Below are 22,883 nucleotides of genomic sequence, written 5' to 3' on the forward strand. Positions count from 1 at the left end.
TCCGGAATGAACCGTGACGTCATGAACTTCGCGCGAACAATATCAAATAAATTTCTCGCCGTCAATACTGGTCTAAATTTAGTTTGCGCTTAAAATTTATTTCTTATTGCGTGTGTCCCAACTAGACTGTTTGAAAAAAAAAACTTATTTTTTTCTTTTCAGGGGTTTTTGTAAGTTAGCCTCAAAGTTACTTAACTACCAGCAAGTTATCCCTTGAATTCCTGCTGCATTATACATGAGGGAGAGAGTTGAAGATGGGAAATTTGTATTGGGATGTGCAAGAATGCCTTCCAAGGTGAAAGGCATTGACGTGTGTGCTCCACCAAAGTGCTTACTCTGCTACATTTCACCAAGAGGTGATGAATTTATGGCTACATTGCACGAAATGTTAGTTTCGCCTTATAACTACCGAAACTTCAGGCGTCGCAGTACTGCCAGACTGTTCCTGTAACATTGTGCGAATCTTCCAAAACTTCTAGTTATCACTTAGAATAACGTGTGATTTGATTTGATTTTCACACGGAACATGACTCAGTACTCGGATGTTTCGTGATATCTCTCATTGTTCGTGGGACGTTCGGCCAGTCTAATTACCTCTGTTGAGGGCGCTCCTCACACCACCCGCTGGTGCACTGCCGCGAAGCTACGCCCATGGTAGCTTTGCGGATGGATGCTGACGAGCAAAGATGATCTATTAAAACGTTTGCACACTTTGAACGATGCAACAAATGTGACTGACTAATGAGATTTAGAGGAGTATGGAGGGAAATATTTTAATCTTTCTGGTTTCACCTAAGACAGGTAGAGTTGCCATACACTCAAATATATTTTATTCTCTCTCCATCAAATATTGTAACGTTTTGAAGCATGTATAGTGGGGCTTGCTGCATTTACCTGGGCATTCACATTCTCTTAGTTGGGACATATCCATGCCATTGTATCTGCATGTGAATATCTTTTTTGGCATGTTGAGAACACATTTTGTCTTTCTAGGAGAAGCAGCTTGTGTCTCTAGAAGACAGCTGGGCCGGGCAAAAGGTGGTGCGAGAGATGGTGGGATGCCTGTTCTCAAGGTAAGTGCATGAGCGGTTCTCCCTCCTGCGCTACCGAGGAAAGTCAAGGTTCAAGGACGCCATGATGTGCACGGTTGTCGTCGGCAATGCATATTCATTGCTAGCTCTGGAATTTATGGTATCTCTTGGAGCTCAATAGGAAGTAAAAACTGATATATGTTGGCAATTAAAGGGAAGCTTAAACACCTCTTTAAAAAAAACAAGTTAGAGGTGAATTCTGGCGTAGTTTTGTCCTGTGAATCTGGATATCGCTTTTGTTTTTCCCGAAGGTGTAACTAGACGCGACAAAACACGAAAATCCTCAGACCAGTCGTGACGTCGTGTAGGATCTTTGGGCCTCCAAGCACGTGTCCCTCGTGTGGGCAGCGCTTGCAATTGGAAGCTTGCCAGTTGTATTTTTCCAAACTGACGGCAGTCGTGACGTGTATTTCTGACCTTTTTTTTTTAAAAAAAAGTAGCAAGATTTCACGTGCGACGACGACGAAAATAATCCCTGGAGAAGGGGAAGAAGAGGGACAAAGGACAAACACAAATCTCCAAACACAGCTAGCCCAAGCAGCACAATTCACCGGCTCAAGCTTGAGCCTGCTTGGGCAGCCGGGGAAAGTTTCCTTGGCCCAAGCACCGTTTTGCTCCAAGGGGCAAGCTAGCCCCAGCCTGGCTAGCCGGCCCGGCAGTTCGGTGGGGGTTCTTTGTACAGCCAAGCTTGGCTAAACGGTGTAAAACAAGCCTGGGCCAAGCTGGCAGTTCAGTGGTCAGCCAAGCTTGGCAAAACGGTCTAAATGCATCCTGGGCCACACTGGCAGTTCAGTGGTCAGTCAAGCTTGGCAAAACGGTGTAAATGCAGTGTGGGCCAGGGTGGGAGTTCTCTGGTCATTCAATCTTGGCTATACGGGGAATTTACAGACTTCTCCCAAGGAAGTCTATGTTGTCATTCAAAGGGTGTTTTTGTGGCACATGATATAGTCAGACATCTCCAATTTTTGGTGCTGTGTGCTGAAAAAAACTGGTTGCTACCTTGTTCCGGATTTAGTGACCCACGATTAATGGAGCTGCTCCAGTAATTTTCTCAGAATACTTAAACAATAAAATGAAAGTTGAAAACATGTGCGAGCTGCTGTATTTATTGTGCAGTCGGCATGCAAATGAAGCTGCAAAATCAATTCAAGTTTGATACAGTGGTTTTTTATTTCATGTTCAGTACACGGTGCTAGCTTATGCCCCGAGTCCCACTACAGCGACAAACAGAAACAAATGACGACAAGTCTCAAACCTGAGTCCTTCGCGATTTCACAGGCTTTGTGGAATAAAGGAGTCTATGCTTAAAAACAAGCATCATGCTCGCGAGGGTATCTTTGGCAGGCTTAGAATCATTCATGCTTATTTCACGAGCACCGAACGAATAAACGCCTGCCAAAGGTACCATCACGGGCATGCTGAATGGGTTGGAGGCTTGTAGCTGTCGTTTGTTCCTGTTTGTCGCTCTCGTGTCCCACTAGAGTGACAAAGGCTGGTTGCTGGTCGAGTATCTGCTGCCTGGCAACTGGGCTTCACAGCTAGTAGGGGGCTCTGCCGATTCGAGTACTTATGACAGCAGTTGTCCATGGTTCACCCCATGGCCACTTCATGGCTGTGACGTAGAGCTGGATAGCAGCACCTGGAGAAGGAACAAGATAACCAGTGATGCATGTTTAGTAAATATGTTTTACATGAACCATGCTCCTAATTAAATTATAACACAGCAGAAAGGCCACCCAAAAGGTCTTGGTGGTATGTTCAGTCTCCTTCAATATAAAAGATGTACTAAAAGCGCGTGGCCGTGATGGCCGTGGGTGCTATGTGCGCTCCACGAGATTCTGTTCTGCCTCGAGGAAAGGACGCTAACTCGGGGCTGAACTGGTCCTGAACTTGTTAACCGTTTTTGGTCTAGGTTTAGACTAAAAGTGTGCTTCATCGGCATTGCGCCCAGAGATGTGATCATGGAGGCTCGAAGTAAGCATGCTCATTATTTTTTTCGTTATCAGTTGTTTCTGGTGTAAGATTTGAAAACAGGCACAAATATTAACGTTACACCCGAGTCTCATATTTGAAAAATAAAATGTCTTGAAGGGCGGATTCATTAATCAGAAGGATGGCATGGACCATGCACTTTAAAAGTGAAAATAATTGCCTTGACTCGGGCCAGTTTCTCTCGGACAGCCATTTCAGAATTAGTTGCTGTGACACAATGTGAATGAACTGCTCTCCACCGTCAACCCGAAAACTGATAAGTGTGCATTGCGCTTTAGCTGAGCACTAAGTGAGTTCCCGCTTGGGTAGATTGGAATCTCCCAGAGCACACACAGTGCCCCCACCAGTCACTGCCTCGGCCAGGCGCTCCCACGGGGTCTTTCATACTGCAGGAGAATACAGAACGCAGGAACTACAGAACTTGACAGTGACAAACATGATTTCCCTCCATTTTAGAATACTACTGTCAGTAAATGCAAAATAAAAGCCAGTTAGAGCACCTCAATGTGAACACCACATATAACATACAGTACTGTGGAAGGCTGCTCAGATCGTTTGAAAGCAGACTGAATTGCCGCAAGGGAATTTTTCTTGTTTCTCTTATAGTAAAACCAAGCCATAAGTACAACTTCACTGTAAAGACAATGTTTTCTATCTGCTTTTCTTTAAATGCATAGAAGTACTTTTTGGTATTTATGTTACCTACCTCTAAAAAAACGAAGGACCAGTAAAAGGAAACACACAGACACAGTTACGTACAAAACAAGCGTGTTGGTAAGAGTAACTAAACATGAGGAAGATACATAAAAAGGGGGGGACGGACGGACGGACAACTTTGTTGTCCGTCCCCCCTTCTATGCATCTTCCTCATGTTTAATCACAAACACAGCGCTGTGCCTTTCCTTTTACTGGTCCATCTTTTTTGCACTGTTTTAACCCATTCAATATGGCCATCAACCAACTTGCCCAACTTTACACCTTGCTACCTCTAAGGTTGCAATATAAAGTGGTCTCAACTTCCACTGACAGCCCTGAAGCTATAAACCCACAAAAAACCAAATTCCCTAGTAATTAAAACAACACAAAAGAAAATCAGATCAGAAAAACATTCAGTCTGATTTGATTATATTGAATCAATAAATACAATGAATGTGAGCAAGAATTCTTGTGAAAATGTATTATAAACTTTCAATGTAAAATGGGATGAGAGTCCTACTAAAGCAACCAAGAGGAACAACCGACCCCAACACGACTTAAATACATTCAGCATGCACACGAAGATACCTTTGGCAGGCTTCCCATTTTTTGAGGCTCATGAAGTAAGCACAAGTTATTGCAAGAATGCCAAAAGATATCTTTGTATGCATACTGCATGGTCTTGGGGCTTAAGATGGCAAGTTGGCTATTCATCACTGAATAATATGCCAAAAAAAACACAGACAAAACAAAGAAAGATCTGGACAGGACGAGGCATAACCTTCAACTGAATGGTTCATATAAAAAAACAGAAATACATATAGAACCTTTCAGGCAACATTTCATGGGTGCGCCGCTGCCACCTTGATGTCACGTGATCCTGCCGCCGTAGCCGACCTTCAGTTTCTCGCAGTTGCTCCGCGTTGTGTGCGGCACCGGACACCACCGGAGCTTTGTTCTCGAGTTCTTTTACGTTCTGCGTTGAAATCGTGTGTTTGCTTTAGGTCCTTTTGATATTTCGGGCTTTCATTTAATCATTTGATATCTACATTTGAACATCGCTCTTGTATTTTCTTATTTATAGAATGGAATCGGACAGCGAATGGATCGACGATAAAAGATTATGGCCTACTCTTCAGAAACCATTAAGTTCATCACATTTTGTTTTTATCGCTAATAAGGGCAGTCAACATCATTGCGACACATAAAAATTTCAACATGCTGCTGTAAGGCTATCGCAGTCGTGCTTCTTGCTGCATGTGCGAACTTTAGACATTGTTTCCATAAGTAAAAGCCGAACTGCATGTAAGTGCTCAAGCGAGCGGCGGGACGAGCAACGGCGACAACGATGAGAGTCAGCGACGAAGATTTCTTACTGTCGCCCGTTGCATCGCTCGGTTTTTGGATTTCTAGAATACGTCGCTCATCGTCTTGGTCGCTTGCGTGCGGTTTGCCTCGTCGCGCGACTGATTGAGCGAAAGCAAAGCGAGTCGCTTGGCTCCTTGCTCTCCAAACCACTTGCATGCGGTTTTCTAGAAATCCAAAAGCCGAGCTCCGCGACGGGTGGCAGTGTGAAACTTTCGTTGCTGACTCGTCGTTGTCGCTCGTCTTGTCGCTCGCTAAAGCGCTTACATGCGGTTCGGCTTTTATCTATGGAAACAACGTCTAAAAGCGCGCACATGCACCGAGAAGCATGACTGCGATAGCCTCACTGCCAAAAATTTGGGGGATTTGCGTGCCAAACCAACGACGGGCATCTGGAGATAGCCTCACTGTGTCAGTTGAAATTTTCATATGTCGCAATGGTGTTGACTGCCCTTTATTAGCGACAAAAACAAAAGAATGTGATGAACTTACATGTTCTCTGAAGCCTAGGCCATGATCTTGTATCGTGATCCATTCGCTGTCAGATTCCATTCTATAAATAAGAAAATACAACATCTATAAAAAAAACATAGGTATGAAATGATTAAATGAAAGCGTGAAATATCTAAGACCTAAAGAAAACACTCGGCTTCAACGCGGAACGTAAAAGAACACAAAAACAAAGCTCCGGTGGTGACCGGTGCAGCACACAATGTGGAGCAACGGCGACAAAATGAAGGTCAGCTATGGCAGCCCGTTAAGCACGCCGACTGGTGGCAGCTCGAGTAACTGACTCCCTAAAAGCATCTATACAGATAAAAAAACTGACACCTGCTGGCAGAACACTGTAAGGTCAAAATGCACTTCCTCAGAAACCAGTGCCACTAGTTCCACAGAGAGTGAAATTCTGTCAGACAATGACACTAAGGGTGCACCTCAGACAAGAGTTGTTACCCTGGTATTTTATCCAGAAGGTCACCTAGCAATTCACTGTGTCTATTGTGAGTGCAAGTCCAACTTAGAAAAAGACTAGTGTCATGGGCTGCTACAAGACAAAAACAAAGAGGAAAATTTACAATGCCTTCTTGATGAAATCCTAGAATAACAACTCATGTGAGCACACCCTCATTACTAACACTAACATGATCATCATGCTCTCCAGGAAGACCTAGAGTCTGTAATCCATTGGTGTGAAAAATGGCAGATGACATTAAACTTCAAAAATGTAGATCCCTATCATTTTCCTGCAGTTCGCGTGCCACACCATTTTCGTATTACCTCTCTAACACTCAAGTAATAGCATGCTCATCTTATAAGTACCTGGGTGTTCATCTCACCTCTAACCTATCATGGACTACTCACATAACTTCTGTTATTTCTGATACTAACCGTTCTCTCAGATACTTACGCCATAACCTTAAACTTGCTACACCTTCCGTAAAACGACTAGCGTATACTACTCTTATAAGATCGAAATTAGAATACGCCTCATCTATATGGTCCCCATGGCAGTCCTACCTTGCAAATAATCTAGAATCCGTCTAAAACAGAGCCCTTCGTTTTATTCATAACTACTCACCATATACCAGCGTATCAGGATTACGCCAATCAGCTAACCTTCATTCACTTTCCCTTCGCCGCCGAGTATCACGCCTTTCTCTCCTCCATCGAATTTTTTATCACAATAGCCACCTCAAAGAATCACTGCTATCCCCTCCCCATCGTATTTTCCCGCGTCTAGATCACCTATGTAAATTACGTCCAATTCGATCATGAACTGTTTCTCACCAGACTTCCACACTACCATTGGCCGTCGAGGATTGGAATTCACTACCTCATAACATCGTTTCTATTAATGATACTACTAAATTTGTTGAAGCCATTAACCTCTCTTTATCTAACCTACCTAGCTAGCTTACAGTGTTATAATTGTGTTTACTGTTCTATTTGTTTTTGTTCTAGTGCCACCCCCTTGTATAATGCCCCAAGGGCCCTCAAGGAAAATAAATGATGATGATGATGATGATGATGATGATGAACACATGACATAGAATTCCACGGTCTGCGGAGCCAATGACGCTCGTTTCTGGGGGAGTGTGTTAAGACGTCGCATCAGCCCACTTCACACGGCGCAATTTCGCTTGCAAATTTACACCTGTGACGTCAGGCACTGCAGCTTCCCCCATGCCTATATTTCGCTGCGTAAGTGACGTCACAACAGCAAACTCGCAAGTAAAATCACACCATGCGAATCAGGTTTACAGTGTTCTGACAGCTAGTGTTACTTCCTATCAGTAGATATATTTTTTTTCCAAAGTAAACTATTCAGTTAAAAGTTAAGACGTGTCCTGCCCAGATCTTCCTTCATTTCGTCTGCATTTTTTGGCGTATTATCCAGTCTTGAGGCATATCAGTGTCAGGTGTTTTTCTTTGTCGCTCTAGTAGGACTCGGGCAGGGTGGGTAAACAGTCATGTCTCAATAATATGGATACTCTGCTATATAAAAACCGTTTTCGGGGACCAACCAGGTAAATACCTGCATTTTGTCCTGTTATTATGCACAGCTCACATTATGGACGCTTCTGGGTAGGAACGGAGGTGTCCATTTGCATGAGACATCACTGTCAAATTCCCTAGTGTTGAAATTAATGACTGCATGCTCTGAAGCCACATAGCAGGCTTCTCCACTGAACATTAATGCGTAGTGGTGGCATGGCAGATATTTGTGGCTGCAGAACACACCGCAGGCAAATGATATCCAATGTGGACACTCATGGACATCTTGACAAAGATCATGGATCTTTGTCAAGATGGTTGGTGGGCCCTGAGCAAGCTTCGACAACGTGCATGTGCTTGTGAGCGAGCGCTGTTCGGCACTATAACCACACAAGCCACCACAAGTTCTTGACTCCGACTGGTGCCGCAAGGGACTGGGACCACCACCGACATCTTGCGACCATGATTCCACTTTCCTCATACGAAATGTATGGCGTCTTTGATTTGGCTTCTGTTCCCTCTTTGTTACGCTTTCGAAGCTTTTGTGATTTTCTTGCTGCTGCTACGAAGAGCAAAAGGCTTCCAAGATATGTTCTTTTCCTTTATTTTCATTTTTTTACGTCCGTTTGTGCGTCCTGTGCACCTTTTCTTTAATTTTAAATTTCATTACTAATAAATAGTGTTTCGAAATGCCAGGTACAAGTCACTCTCAATTCTCACCGCCTCTAAGGAATCCATCACCTAGGTGTGGCCCTAGCACCTGGACAGCGGTCCAATTCAGATTACAAGTTGGTTTGTTTATGGCATCTTTTCCAACCGAACCTGTGACAAACTGGCATCCACTACAGGACTTGAACCTGACACAAGTTAGTCACAGGTTCAATTGGAAATGATCCCATAAAAACAAACTTGTAATTTGAATTGGACCGCTGTCCAGGTGCTAGGGCCAAACCTAGGCGATGGACTTCCTGAGAGGCGGTAGGAATTGAGAGTGAGTCGAGTCTGGCGTTACGGAACACTATTTAATAGTAACGAAATTCAAAAGTAAAGAAAAGGTGCACAGGACGCGCACACAGTCGTAAAAAAAAATAAATAAATAAAGGAATAGAACATATCTTGCAAGCATTCCACTCTTCATAACCGCGGAAGGAAAAACACAAAAGCTTTGAAAGCATAAGAAAAGGAACAGAAGCCAAATCAAAGATGCCATACATTTGGAGGAGGAGGAGAGTCCAATCATGGTCCCAAGATGTCGGTGGTGGCTTGGGTGCTTGCAGCGCCACACAGTGCTCACTCACAAGCACAAGCACATTGTCTAAGACTTGCTCGGGGCCCACCAACAGTCTTGACAAAGCCTTGCTCGAGGTTCGACCACCCAAACCCACGAAGCCCTTGCTTCGCGTTCCACTACAACCACACCGTGCGCGGGTTCCACCTTCTTTCTTCTTGATCCCTTCCTCTGAGCTTGTGCTTTCGGCACACGCACATTTTGCTCAAAACGGAAACCAGTAAAAAGAGTACAAAAACCACTGAATTCTGTGAGAGTTGTTATGACTGTGAATGTCTAGAGGGCAAAGTTGACATTTGCAACAAAACTTGAAATAATAAGGCATGTGGAGAGGGAGACAAAGTTTTGTGTCACTGGAGCCCACAAGATCTTTGTAAACTACTCAAGAAACGGTGTGACATAAAAGCACGACAAAAGACATTCTGATGCACGGCATATTAAGACATCGAGAAACCACTACAGAGGTGGTTTAGAGATGTCGGGGCAAGCAACATTCCTATATTGGGACAAATCTTCTAAAAAAATGTGGAAAACTCCTTTTACTCTTGAAGTGAACAATCTTCTAAAAGAATGTGAAAGATTCCTTCTAATTTGATGTGAAGAACTTCACTGCAAGTAAATAGCTACATTAACTTAACGGCCACCATGGCATAGAAGAAAAGACCATCTAAGGGATGGATAGATAGATGCAAACGGCTGTACCTTTTGTAACGGGCAGTAGTGCCAGTGTATGTGATGGAACTATTGTGCTGGCAGTGCCAGCGTCGAAAGAGAAAGTCAATGGCTCAACAATCAATTGAAGCCAAGTATGAATGATTGAATTTGGAGTTTTCTGGCGCAGCAGCAACATAGGCCATAGTGCGCCAAAAACAAGGTAAGGAAATATCACAAGGCTAAATGTTTATTATTGCAGCGGATCAAAATATCAAATATCAATTAAAGAAAACTGTAGTTTAAAGTCGATGTAAAATATTAAACTTTTCTAAAAAGTTAAAAACTTGACTGTACGGAGTAACAGGCTCGTCTCCAAGCAAAAGTGCCAAGTGGAAAGGGATTTGTTTTCTGAAAAAGATTGAAAAGCAAGAGCGGCGTTCGTTATTAAATTGTGGGCATACTAAAAGAAGGTGAAGTACACTTAAAGTTTCTGAGCAGTAGTCACACATCGGTGGGTCGTCGTTTCTTAGAAGGTAGCTGTGAGTCAGGTGTGTGTGGCCTATCCTCAGTCGACATAAGATGACCTCATAGAACCTTTCTCGATGTCTGGCGCTGCGCCATTCACTCAAAACAGGTTTAACTTTATATAGCTTATTGTGAGGGTCAGAGTCCCACTCTACTTGCCAACAATTTTTGATTGTATTTCGTAGTGTGGTTCTATAGTCTGTCACTGGGAGGGTGTCAATTTCAATGGACCTGTTTACACATGCACCTGCAGCTCGGTCGGCTTCCTCATTGCCGTGTATTCCTATATGGCTAGGAACCCAGCAAAAGTGAATAGTGATGTTTTGCTTTATAGCATTCATTAATTTAACACGAAGCAGACAAACAAGGGGATGCTTCCAGGATCTTGCAGAGTTAAGGGCAAGAAGGGAACTGAGCGAGTCTGTAAATATCACAGATAATCTGTATTTTTGTTTGATTATTTCATCTACAATCACTAAGAGTCCATGAAGCTCAGCTGTAAACACAGATGCATTTTCATTAATTCGAATAGCACGTTGGTAGGACTGCCCAACCGCAGCGCAGCCAGCATACCCGGCACCTTTCGTCCCATCAGTAAAAAACTTTTGTCCGTCTCGTAACGACTAGCAATCTCAAAAAATTCTTGTTTTATAACACTAGCGGCGGACACTTTCTTATTGTATTTTGTCAAAGAGAGGTCGCATGTTATAGTTAGGTCATCCCAAGGAGCAAGTCTCTGTTCAGGTTCCATGACAGAACAAGATATGTCAAAACTATAAGTCGCTGCAGCATCCTTCACTCGAAGTGCAAAGGGACGTGTTACGGATGGTTTGTTTTGAAAGGCCTGCTCATATTTTATGCTTTCAATCAAAGAAAAATTTGGGTGCTGTGGAAGAGTACGGAGTCTTAAATAGTACTGCATGCTAAGATAAAATCTACGTTTGTCAAGCGACCACTCATTTGACTCGGCATACAAGCTGGGCACGGGGGATGTTCGAAAGGCTCCGGTTGCCAGTCTGATTCCCTGGTGATGAATTGGGTCTAACATTTTAAGTGTAGAGGGTTTGGCAGAACCATAAACAATACTTCCATAATCCAAAACTGAGCGAACACAGGCCCTGTAGATTCGCAAAAAGCAGACACGGTCGGAACCCCAAGAACGGTGTGCAAGGACCTTAAGAAGATTCGACTTTCGCTGACATTTTAATCTTAGTTCCTTTATATGTGGGCCAAAAGTTAATTTACTATCGAATATTAGGCCTAAAAACTTATGCTCCGATTTAACCGGAATGGGTGTACCTTTAATATACAATGATGGCTCCGGAGACATTCCTCGTTTTCGAGAAAAGCAAACAGCCACAGTCTTCTCGGCAGAAAACCGGAAGCCATTCTGGTCAGCCCACTTACTCATCCTGTTTACCGTAAGTTGAACTTGTCGCTCACAGATGGCTAAGTTACATGAAGAAAAACAAATCTGGACATCGTCGACGTAAAGAGAATGAGTGATTGTGGGCGGAATTACTTGAGATAGAGAATTTATCTTTATAATAAACAAAGTGACGCTTAAGACACAGCCCTGCGGCACGCCATTCTCCTGGGGGAAAGGGTCGGAGATTGCAGCTCCCAGGCGTACCTGAAAGCTACGATCCTGCAAAAAGTCAGCAATGCAGTTGAACATTCTCCCTTTTATGTTCATCGACATAAGGTCCTGGAGTATGCCGTATCGCCAGGCGGTGTCGTAAGCTTTTTCAAGGTCGAAAAATACACAGACAAAATTGCCTATTTATGAAAGCCTCGCGGACCGTCGTCTCAAGACGTACAAGGTGGTCAACAGTAGACCTGGAAGTGCGAAAACCACACTGGAAATTGCTTAGTAGCTTCTTTTCTTCTAGTATGTAGATTAGCCTGTTGTTAACCAGCCGCTCAAAAGTTTTCCCCAAAAAGCTAGTAAGGGCAATTGGCCTGTAGCTCGTGGCTTTACTTCTGTCCTTTCCTTGTTTTAAGATGGGGATGACAATAGCCTGTTTCCAGGTGCTAGGAAACTTTCCTTTCGCCCAGATGATGTTAAAAAACTGGAGGAGAATGACTAGAAATGTTTCAGGTAGATGAGAAAGCATGCTAGGGTGAATTGCATCAAGCCCAGGGGATGTAGGCTTTGCAGCAGCAAGGGCTCGACGAAGCTCGACGAGGGAGAAAGGACAATTATATTTTTCAGTGCAATCTTCTGACCTACGAATTGGAATTCTCTCGCGCTTGGACTTAAACTGCAGAAACTCTGCAGTGTAGTTTTCAGAACTAGAGACTTGTGCAAAGTGTGTACCCAGTGCATTGGCTTGCTCATATAATGATGAAAATGCTTCTCCCTTCTCGTCTAACAGCAAGGGGATTGAGAAAGGATGGTAGTCACCATCCATTCTACCTACTCTGTCCCAGACAACCTTCGCTGGTGTGAAACTATTAATGGAAGTTGCATATGAGCAAAAGGATCTCCTTTTCGCCCGTTTCCTAATATAGCGGGCTTTTGCACGTAATTGCTTAAATGCCAGGAGGTTTATGGAAGTGGGATACCTCCTAAATTTTGCCCAAGAACAGTTTTGGCGGTTTCGAGATTCTTTACACTCATTATCCCACCACGGTTTAGGACGTCTCGGCAGCTTGCCGGATGTCTGTGGGATGGACAGACGGGCTGCCTCAACAATTGCTGTTGTTATGAGAGCATTTTTTTCGTCCACGGAGGCCGCTTGCGAAAGATCCAGGGAAGAAGGGATATTTGACTGAAAAAGGTTCCAATCTGCTAAAGAGATCTTCCAACAGGGGGAACGACAAGGCAGCCTGGGCAGGACTTCTAAGGGAGTAAGATATACCGGAAAATGGTCACTTCCATAAGGGTTATCCAATATATTCCAAATAAAATCTGTAAAAAGTGCAGCGGAACAAATTATGAGGTCAATGCAAGAAAAGGAGTGATTAGCAGAACTGAAATATGTTGGCTCGCCTGTATTTAATACACATACTTCTCTGAGAGATAAAAACCGCGCCACAACGGCACCTCGAGTGTCAGTTCGGACACTGCCCCAGAGGGGGTTGTGTGCATTAAAGTCGCCCATTAAAATAAAAGGTTCAGGGAGCTGATCGATTAAAGTTTCAAGTTGGGCGAGTTCCAGGGCAAATGAAGGAGGGATGTAAATGGAGCAAATTGTAATAAGGCGTTGCTGTAGCAACCTCACCGCAACGGCCTCCAGAGGCGTGTCTAGGGGGACCTCATAGGCAGGAGTGCCATTGTTTACGACAATAGCACCCCACGGCAGCGCTAGAAGTAGTCACGCGGTCCTTCCTGTAGACTTGATATGATCTAAGAAAGTAGTTGTTGGGTGGTTTGAGGTAAGTCTCTTGCAGGCAAAATGCAGAGGGTTCATGCCTCTGCAACAAGAGCTTCACATCATCTAAATTACTAAAAAGACCTCTGCAGTTCCACTGCATAAAACTCATTATTTAAAAAACAGTAGAGCAAGTATTAAAAAGTTAAAAAACTCGAAAGAGAAAAAATGAGAATAAACTGATCGAAAGGGATCTTCAGGTCTTAAAATCTATCTTAATACGCGGGGCATTTTTCTTCTTCGTAGCTTCCTTCCGTTTCCCAGTGGGACCACTGGGGGCGCAAGAGGAAGACTCAGATCCCGAGAGGAGGGCGTCCACATCAGATCTGGGTCCGCTCTCGTCCATTGGCTCCTCTGTTGGGGAGGCAATGGCCTCAGGTTGACCTGCAGAGGTCGACTGCTTGGGGGGCTCCCCAGGCTTCCTCTGAGGACCAGAGTTCCGGGATTGGAGGCCCCGGCCCCGAGGGACCGAAGCAGCAAGTGGGGCAGGGCAGGTCATACCCTGCCCTGAGGTGGATGCTGACGCAGCAGCATCCACCTTGCGGTTTGGAGGCGGTGCCATGGGCACCGCTCCCGAGGTGGACGCTGATGAGGGAGCATCCACCTTGCGGTTTGGAGGCAGTGCAACTGGCACTGCTCCTGAGGAAAGGGGACCTAACGGGAGACGCAGGTCGTCCGAAGACGTCTGCGTTCCCGTCGACACCATTGACCGTGCCGGACCCCTGTGCACGGCCTGGGCATAAGACCCTTTAGAGATAAATGCAAAGCGCTTCTTTGCATCAATGTAGCTTATATTTTCTTTAATTTTTAGTGCAAGAATTTCTTTTTCTTGTTTCCAGACAGGAGAGGATCTGGAATAGGCAGGGTGGTGGCCTTCACAGTTTGAACACAGAGGTTCACTCTCACATGCTTCAGCAACGTGCTCTTTACTAGAGCACTTGGCACACTTGTTGGTCCCCCGGCAGCTGCGCGACCCATGCCCGAACCGCTGGCACTTAAAGCAGCGCAGCGGATTTGGCACATATGGGCGGACGCGGCACTGGAGGTAGCCGCCTCTAACAACTTCGGGGAGAGAGGTTGATTCGAAAGTTAGAACAATGTGTTTTGTTTTCAATTCTACACCGTCCCGACGCAGGGTGATCCGCCGTGCAGCCGTCACACCCTGCGTGGCCAGCCCCTCAACGACTTCTTTCTCCGGCGTATTAAGGAGGTCATCCTCAGAGATGACGCCTTGACCGGTGTTAAGGGTGCGGTGTGCTGTGACAGTGACCTTCTAGTCTGAGATGAAGTTTAGCGCTAAGAGGGCGTCACTTTGTCGTTTGGTGTTAATCTGGATGAGGAGGTCGCCAGATGACATTTTCTTGGCATGAAAGTCTTTTCCAACCACTCCCTCTACCACCTTCGCGACGAGGAATGGGGACAGTTTGGCAAGAGGTTTTTCAGTCTCCGAATGCATTACCAGGAATTTTGAAAATTTTTCAGGCGTAGATGGTGTTTTTTCAAGGAGTAGAGCTTCGGTGCGGCCTCTTTTCAGAGGCCGATCAAGAAAGTTTCGCTTGGAACCCATAATAATGGGAGGATCTTCGGTGCCCCGGGTGCGCCACCCACCACGGAGCCCAACACGGGGATAGGTAATGCGCCATAGCAAGAGTGGCTTGGCTGACGACATTACACTATCAGCGCTGCCCAGGCACTATAACCCAGTGTGGTGCTAGACAGGGGTCTATAGCCACCCAAGGTTAGCCCTTGCCGCCAAAGAAGTTGAAATGGAAAAAAGGCGAGAGAAGAGGAAAGAGAAAGAAGAGAGGGGATAGTAGAAGAAATGGCGACTGACTGCATCATCCTGGTCGGGCCAAGCCAGGACACCCGTCTACGAGAAGCGGGGGCCAAAGTGGTGTGTTGCCTCACCCGGGGGGCCCCGAAGGGTTCAAACCTACCCCGGGTTCAGCTCAACCACCAGGATGCCCTTTTCCCCGGACACGGGTTCGCCACGCACAGCCAGACGTGGGTGGGTCTTAGCCACTTTTTACTCAAGGTCTGTGATGTTGCCCATGTGGCTGGGGTCGGTAGTGACGCTACTCACCAAGCACCTAGCACCTAAGGTGCAGGCGCCCCCTGCGGAGCTCGGGGTCCGTGGAGACGCCACTCTCCAAACACCTGCTTTCACAGGTGCCCCCTGCGGGGAGAAGCCAAGTATGAAACCAGAAACAGTTAAATGCTTTGCCTAGGAAATGGGCCTGCAGTGGCAAAAGCATCCCTGGCAAACGATTCACAGTTCGCATGGAAGCTAACAGAAGAAGGCCCAGATATCAGAGCTTTTGAAAACTAACACGGATGTCACCACAAAAATGTATCCTTAGCGATGGGAAAGTTTAGAATGCCAAAGAGTATGAGCTGTTGTAGTAAAACCATCATATACGTATGAAACATGAAATCATGGATGACTCAGGATCTCTTTGGCTGCGTCTTTGGTGGCTCGTCGACTGGGAAGCCGAGTTTGTGGATAAGCGTCCCAGCGTGTGCTTACTTGGTGACATGTGCCACTTAACACTATCCAGTTCTATTCTAGCAGCCAAACACGACATCCAAGCTGCATCCGTTAGACCAAGGCATAATTCAAAGGTAGTCTAGATTGTGTTTACCATTTATAAATGTCCAGGCACATCTGCAATATAGCCCATCCAGAGGCTTTCAGAGACAGTCACAAGAGCCAGCAGCTTGCTTGGGCAGCTCACTGTCAGCCACTCTGTCCTTCCATGCACTTCACCACCTCCATGAGCTCCCACTGAAAAACAAAAGAAACAGAATCGGAAATTATACTTGCAATAAGAACATCTCAGCAGCAGAGGCTACGTTATGGTGCCTGGAATGCGCCTCCAACTGGTTCGTTTCATGCTGCTGGATGTTGCAATCCTGGCATGCTGTTGGAGGTTGCAATCCTGGCAGTTGGTCGTACAACTTCCGGCAAAAAATATATGAGCTAAGGGAGCCGTGATTGTCCTCGCAAAATTCAAAATCCTGGCTGACAAAGCTTCTATGGACTGTGAAGCTGAGGGATACCCTCTCTCCCCCCCTCCCTTTTCAAGCAGAAACTACCTCAACTGCCATGATGTTCAGAGCCCGGAAAAGATCCCCTAGAAGTTTATTCAGGAGCAACTAGGGTAGCTATAGAGACAAGCTCTCGCACTATGAAGCCATTCCACAAATCTGCCATAAGCAGCAGCAGTTCATTGAGAGTATAGAAGTTTTCCTTGTAAATACATCTCAAGATGAAGTTGCATCTCTGGATTCTACCAAGACTCTAGTTTCCAGCAAAGATTTACGTTGGCAGGCCGGCCGAGTTGCTGAGTAGGAGGAAGGTGCATGTGCCACACCACAGGAATCTTTTGCTTACATTCAGAGAAAGGAAGGCTGAACTTCCCCGATCGATACTGATTAGGCTGAAAATCTTGAGACTTTTCCAATTGCCGAATTCCTCAACAATACCAATTTTTCCGCTCATATACACCCTGCACAGGGTTGATTTAGGTACTAGTGGTCATTAACAACTGCGTGAATTACTGTAACATATGCTATAACTATACTAAAGCCCAACTTATTCTAGTAACACACAACACTATAAAACTACCAAAAAAACACCGAGCATGCACCCGTGGCAGAGTAAGCGCTCCAACCCCTACTTTTGAAACATATCACCTCATCTAAGGACATATTAAAGCCTATTCCTCTATTTTAAGCAAGTTAAAAAAATATATGAAAGAGACATCAAGCGCCCTGTCCCTATGGGCGTTTATCTCCACGACTGGCAGACAGAATGGGGATAGAACGAGTAGAAGAGCAAAGCAGGAGAGGAATAGGAGGGGTGCAGTCGAAAAGAGCTAGAAAGTGATATACTTGGGGACAACATTCTGTGGCAATGGAGCTAAAGCTAGAGAGCCAAAGGACACCATTTCACTGCATAGCTGAATATAGTTCAACCATAATAATTTGCTGGGTGGAACGTAACCAATTAAAATATATGTAAAATTGTTCTGTTTAGCTTTGACTTTAGAATGTTAGCATAACATTAGCCAGGATGTGCCAAACCTAGAGCATTTCCTATTTAGCTATTTTGTGTTTTCTTGGTTTAAATTCACCCTAGGTTTTCTAGCTCCCTGCAAAATTAAGATGGCATCTTTATCGTGCGCATCTTTGGGCATCATCAGTGTGGTGTATTGTAGGTACACTCTGTGAGCTCGCCTCTTTGTTTGACATGTAACATTTTTACGAAATTTGGCAACCAAGAAATCTTAAAACAAACCAAGCAAGTGGTGTGCAACGTGTATGACAAATGGGACAGTGGTAACCGAGACTCCTAGTTATTTCCGTATGCCGGTTGGCAAGCAAGCTCACTGGTGTGTGTGAGCAGGGGTGGGGACCGAGCTCAGGACCCCTGGGTTCTGCAGCGCAATCCTCGCTACACATATTCTGAGCTGTGGTGTGCCAGCGACCCCCTAGGGCCAGCCATAACTGAATGCGATCCAAATGGAATGCGACTTTGCGTCGTGGAGTGTGCATGCTTCTATTTCTGTATATTCCTCCCGCGCAATAGATTTTCAGCACCAGAAGAGTTTACAGATAACTGACCTCAAAACGCGGCAGCACTCATGAAATTTGTTCATGTGGCAATTTGGGTCAGGTGGTTCATGATCATTGACAAGCGCCAAAAAAATAGACAGGGTCAAGAAGTTGCCACTGGCGCACTCGCAACTAACATTATTGAAAAAAAAAACAATCTGTTACATTGCTGTGAAAAATGTCAATCGTGATTACAACCAATCTAGACCTCTATCAAGAAATTCATATTCTTTTGCTGATAAGGTTATGGATGTGTCACTTGTACAATTCGTGCCTTCGGCTATAATCTCAAACACCTTGTGTAGCTTTCTAGACATTTTATCTGAGTATCTGGCCAAAACTTTGGTGTCATTAAATGATGGGAAACAAGGGCAGCAGCTGATGTGTGTGGTCGCTGCAGCAGCGGCCCTTGGAAAAGACAAATGCAAAACTAAACACTGCAAAAAATTCACAGAATGCACGACCAAAGTTGTGTACCAAATCCCAATGTCATATGGTTCTGTGTACACAGGTCAGACAGGCCTATGTATCAATGATTGCGCCCACGAACACGAGGTGGCCACACAAGCGACTTCCATCACGACATCTGGCCACACACTGCAGATGCTGCTTTTGCTCCCAGTCGTTTAAGGACACCAAATTTTTGGCCAGATACAACGATAAAGAATCTAGAGAGCTACACCAGGCGTTTAAGATTAAAGCCAAAGGCACCAGGTGTACAAGTGACAGATCCATAACCTTATCGGCAAAAGAATGAATTTTTTGATAGAGGGTTGCACCAGTTGTGGTCATGACTGACGTTTTTCACAGCTATATAAGAAATTTTGTTTTTAATAAATGTTAGTTGCCGGTACGCCAGTGTTCACGTCAAATTTTTGTCTAGGTATTTTTCCGGCGCTTATCTACTATCATGAAGTTCGCAGCTTTTCCTGATTCGACACGGCCTATCTTCGTCAGCTGAGAGACAAATTCTAGTAGATTGACCCCGGTGAAATCTACCTTGCAAGTCTGTCCGAGTGTTTCAGTCAAAGTGTTGGCTTACGTTTAAAAACGGGTTAGCCTTCAGAAATAGATCTGAATATGCCTGCATGCTCGGCAATCGCGGTTCAGCTCCCTCAACCGCAATCCTCGTACAAAAACATGCACTGAAGCAACTGCATGGTTGACACGCCAAAACCCAAACTAAAACCAAAACAAAAAAAAAAAAACTATTTGGTGCACTAACACAGAGCCATTAGCACTGCCTGCCTCTCCCCTCCTTAGCTTTCTCTTCATTGCCAAAGAAAGTTGTGCCCAAAAAAAAGATGGGTTGCTTTTTTGTTCTAACTCGGAAGAATAAATTTAAGGCTTTATAACAAAAACAAGCAAATGCGTAAGCAACCATTCTTTAGGATGTTAATTTTGAATCAAAAAAGAAAAAAAAACAGACGGTTTGTTTTTACGTGTTTGCACAGTCAACTAGCTTTGCAAATGGCAGCTGTTTTGTAATTCCGCGGTCAGACCAAGGGACCACCCGACCATGTACACCTTTGCTTTATTACCTACCCTATCGCCCAGCTCTCCATGGTCATCGCCAATTTAGAGTGGGCAATTGCTCCGTTTCCCCGTTTCACCTTTCACAAAGCATCCTGTCTTGAATGGCAGCAGAGAAACAGGTGGGGCTGATTCGACTGCAGGCCTTTGCTGAGTTGATGGCTACTATCCAGACTGGCAGCTGATCGGCATCTTCCAGCCACCTGCAGTTTTTTCTTGATGATACAGACTTCCTGCAATACCATGAATAAGAATCAGACTGATAGTCTGGAACAAAAAAGAAACCAAAACTTGCTTCACAGATCAACAAAAGAACAAGTGCCAACATTACGCTTCTCTTGTTGTCGACAGTGCAAAGACCATGATGACAGCACCATTAAACTCAACCCAACAAGGAAAATGAGCTTCTTCATGAAGTAATTGTATTAAGAACCAAGCATGCAGCCGGAGGGGGGTAGGAGCCTACCTCACCTTTGCTTTATTACCTACCCTATCCCCCCCTTCCCCAAATCGGCCATTTTGCTGGGCCCTCGTCTCGCCCTCCCCCTTATACAGCATTTTGTCTTGGGTGCCCCCCCCCCCCTCCCAAAACAAAGTTCTGGTGAAGTGCCTGTTAAGAACAATGTGCCTTTAGAGCTTAGATACCTACTGGTACCTTAAGAAATCCCAGGAAGCTAAAAACAAATTAAACACCACTTAAAAATAGCACAGCTCGCTTGATAGGCACATGCACAGCAATCAACAAGCCTCTTGACGTGTTCTGCAGTGCAGGGATACAGATCAAAAATAAACACCGGGGATGTGATCGAAATCCTTTGGGGCAGTGCAATGCGCAAGTTTATCCTGAAGCTACTGTTTGCGCATGCGCCTAAGAGGTATTAAGGCTGGTTCACACTGTTGCAACTGACTACGACCGAGTTGAACAAAAAAAGGGGTTTAAGCCGCTTACGACTGCCATTACTCCTGAACGGTGTGGTCATAAGCTGTCACAAGAGGATTAAAGACTGGTTTTGTCGGAGCCAGTCCTAGTCGGGTGCAAGTGTGGACCAGCTTTTAGACTAAAATTGTATCCAGCTTTGGGTCTTTCCACAAATGCTTTAAGAGACCCCTTCAACTTTACCAGAGCCTCAGGTATTTATATGTCTTAGTAAGTATGGAGACATCACATTCAAAGTTGCATCTCCTTGATTGGTATGTGTCTCTGCAGTACATGTGAGAGCGCCTGCCAGATGTGTGTGTTTCTATTGCAACTTTTGTACCACTCAACCTTCTATACCAGACCAGAGCATTTTAATCAAATCATTCAACCTCTTTCCTCAGCCATGTAAACTACTTGTGCACTCACGAGTTCCACAAGTCACGAATGTAGCCGGGGTAAATTAAAACGCCGCTAAGGCAAGCAATAATAATCTTTATTAGCGACAGTAGTACTCTGGGTGGCTCGCAAGGCTAGACATATATACAGGGGCCCGTGCGCACGATCGACTGCTAGCCAATCAACCAGAGCAAGATTATTAAAATAACAAACAAGCAACAAGGAAGAAAACAACAAGAACGATGAGATTAACAGGGCTCTGTCAACACTTTTAAGAAACTCTAGGCCCGCGCACCTCAAACCCAACGCCACGCACCGCAGGCCGGCGCGAGGCACACGCCGTACACGAGCACAACGACGACGCCCAGCTAGGAGCCCGTCCTATCTACCCGCCAAACGCCAGCGCAGCCAGCGCCACACGCCAGCGCCACTCGATCCGCGCCATCCCTCTGGACGCGGCGCGAAAACCAAGTGCGCGCAGGCCGGAAGTTTCAAAATACTGGGCACAACTCAACGCTGTCGCTAGCATGACAAAGGACAAGACGACACGCCAAAGTCAAAACCACCCGAGTGCCGCCATCCCGAACACACCCATGGCGTTCGTTCCAACATCCGTATTCAAGCGTTTGACAACACAGAGCAGTTCACTGATAGCAACGCGTACTTTAGAAACGATCTAATCAGCGTCTCTGCAGTGCTCCGTCGTCGCAGAGCATTCACAAGTGAAACATCATCCGCATTAGGGTGGCAACGTGAGCTACGTTGTTCGGAAGATGATCTAGCATATCTTGGATATTCTTCTAGCATGCATTATGAATATGAAATCGGCAAAACTTACCTAAACTCGGACCGACCGACGCACTCCGAGAAACAGGCCTTTGGCTCCGCTCCGGCGCGAACAAGGATACGGAAGCTGCTTTGTGGCTTTGGATTAGCACGAAGCCAAGGACTGAATACGACGTAATAGTTTCGGTTGCGACCCCACTCTATCACAGTTCATATTTTTGGGGCCGGTGTCACTGCTGTGGACATTACCGCAGTTATCGTGCTCTGTACGAACTTTGAAGTGAATCGAAGGCGAGCAGACATAATTTTCCAGCTTCTTCTCTTGTTATACGTTGCTTGATAACCTTTGTTTGCTGATTGAAATCTACATCAACTTACGTCCATCTCGTCCTTCAAACATACGGTGTTCATTATCTTAATTCAACTTGATTTCTCATTTGTAAAGACATGTAATTGCTTAATCATTCACTGGATCTTTGTTTTGAGTTTTTATTTTTTGCTAAAAAATGTACGTGTTTTTTTTTGTTTTTTGTTTTTTTTTTTTTGGGGGGGGGTTGTTTGAATTACACGTCGTGTTCTGCGGCTCAGTAAAACGGGTTGTTTTGAAAAATTCAAGATCACGTACAGCCGACAATACACCAGTGATGTAGATAGAGGGGAGGAGGAAGAAGCTTTCAGGGTCCCCCCCCCCCCCCCCCTCCGCCTTGGAAAATATTCGTGGCTGCGTCGCTAAATGGGCAAAAGAGAAGAAGAGGCACTGCGTTTTTTGCCTCATAAACATACACACAAATCTAAAGAGGCGTGCATTTTGTGCTTCGTGTGGGATTTGCTGAGCACGACTTTCGGTTTTGAGATGAAGCAGCTCCTCCCATCTCTTTCCACTTTTGCAGAGCGAACGCTCGAGAGGAGCCGACCCACTCCTCAACGTTTACTTTTAACCTGTCACCGAGTATGGCTTTTTTCTTTTTTCGTGGACCTTTCAAATCGCTACAGCTCGCAGTTCATACAGCGGTGTAATCCAGTTGCGAACGTGCTGTGCGTGTCGAAACAGAAGACATGTTTCCCTCCGGAGCGGAATCGGCGGCCGAGTGGGCTAGAGCACACCAGCTCGGAGCACGTGGAGCGAAAGCTCGCGCTACAGAACCCAG

At 45.2% G+C, this 22,883-nt stretch overlaps 1 long non-coding RNA gene across 1 annotated transcript; it reads right to left on the minus strand.

The window, feature by feature from the left end:
• Positions 1–2,236: 2,236 nt before the first annotated feature.
• Positions 2,237–21,831, minus strand: LOC120849304. The gene is made up of 4 exons (XR_005717903.2): positions 21,788–21,831; positions 19,715–19,867; positions 16,127–16,269; positions 2,237–2,730 (listed from the first exon to the last, which is right to left on the minus strand). It is a non-coding gene; the product is annotated as an uncharacterized LOC120849304 (long non-coding RNA).
• Between the last annotated feature and the right edge of the window lie 1,052 nt (positions 21,832–22,883).

This window comes from Ixodes scapularis, unplaced genomic scaffold (assembly GCF_016920785.2).
Source record: "Ixodes scapularis isolate PalLabHiFi unplaced genomic scaffold, ASM1692078v2 PGA_scaffold6__148_contigs__length_123643588, whole genome shotgun sequence".
NCBI classification, from domain to species: domain Eukaryota; kingdom Metazoa; phylum Arthropoda; class Arachnida; order Ixodida; family Ixodidae; genus Ixodes; species Ixodes scapularis.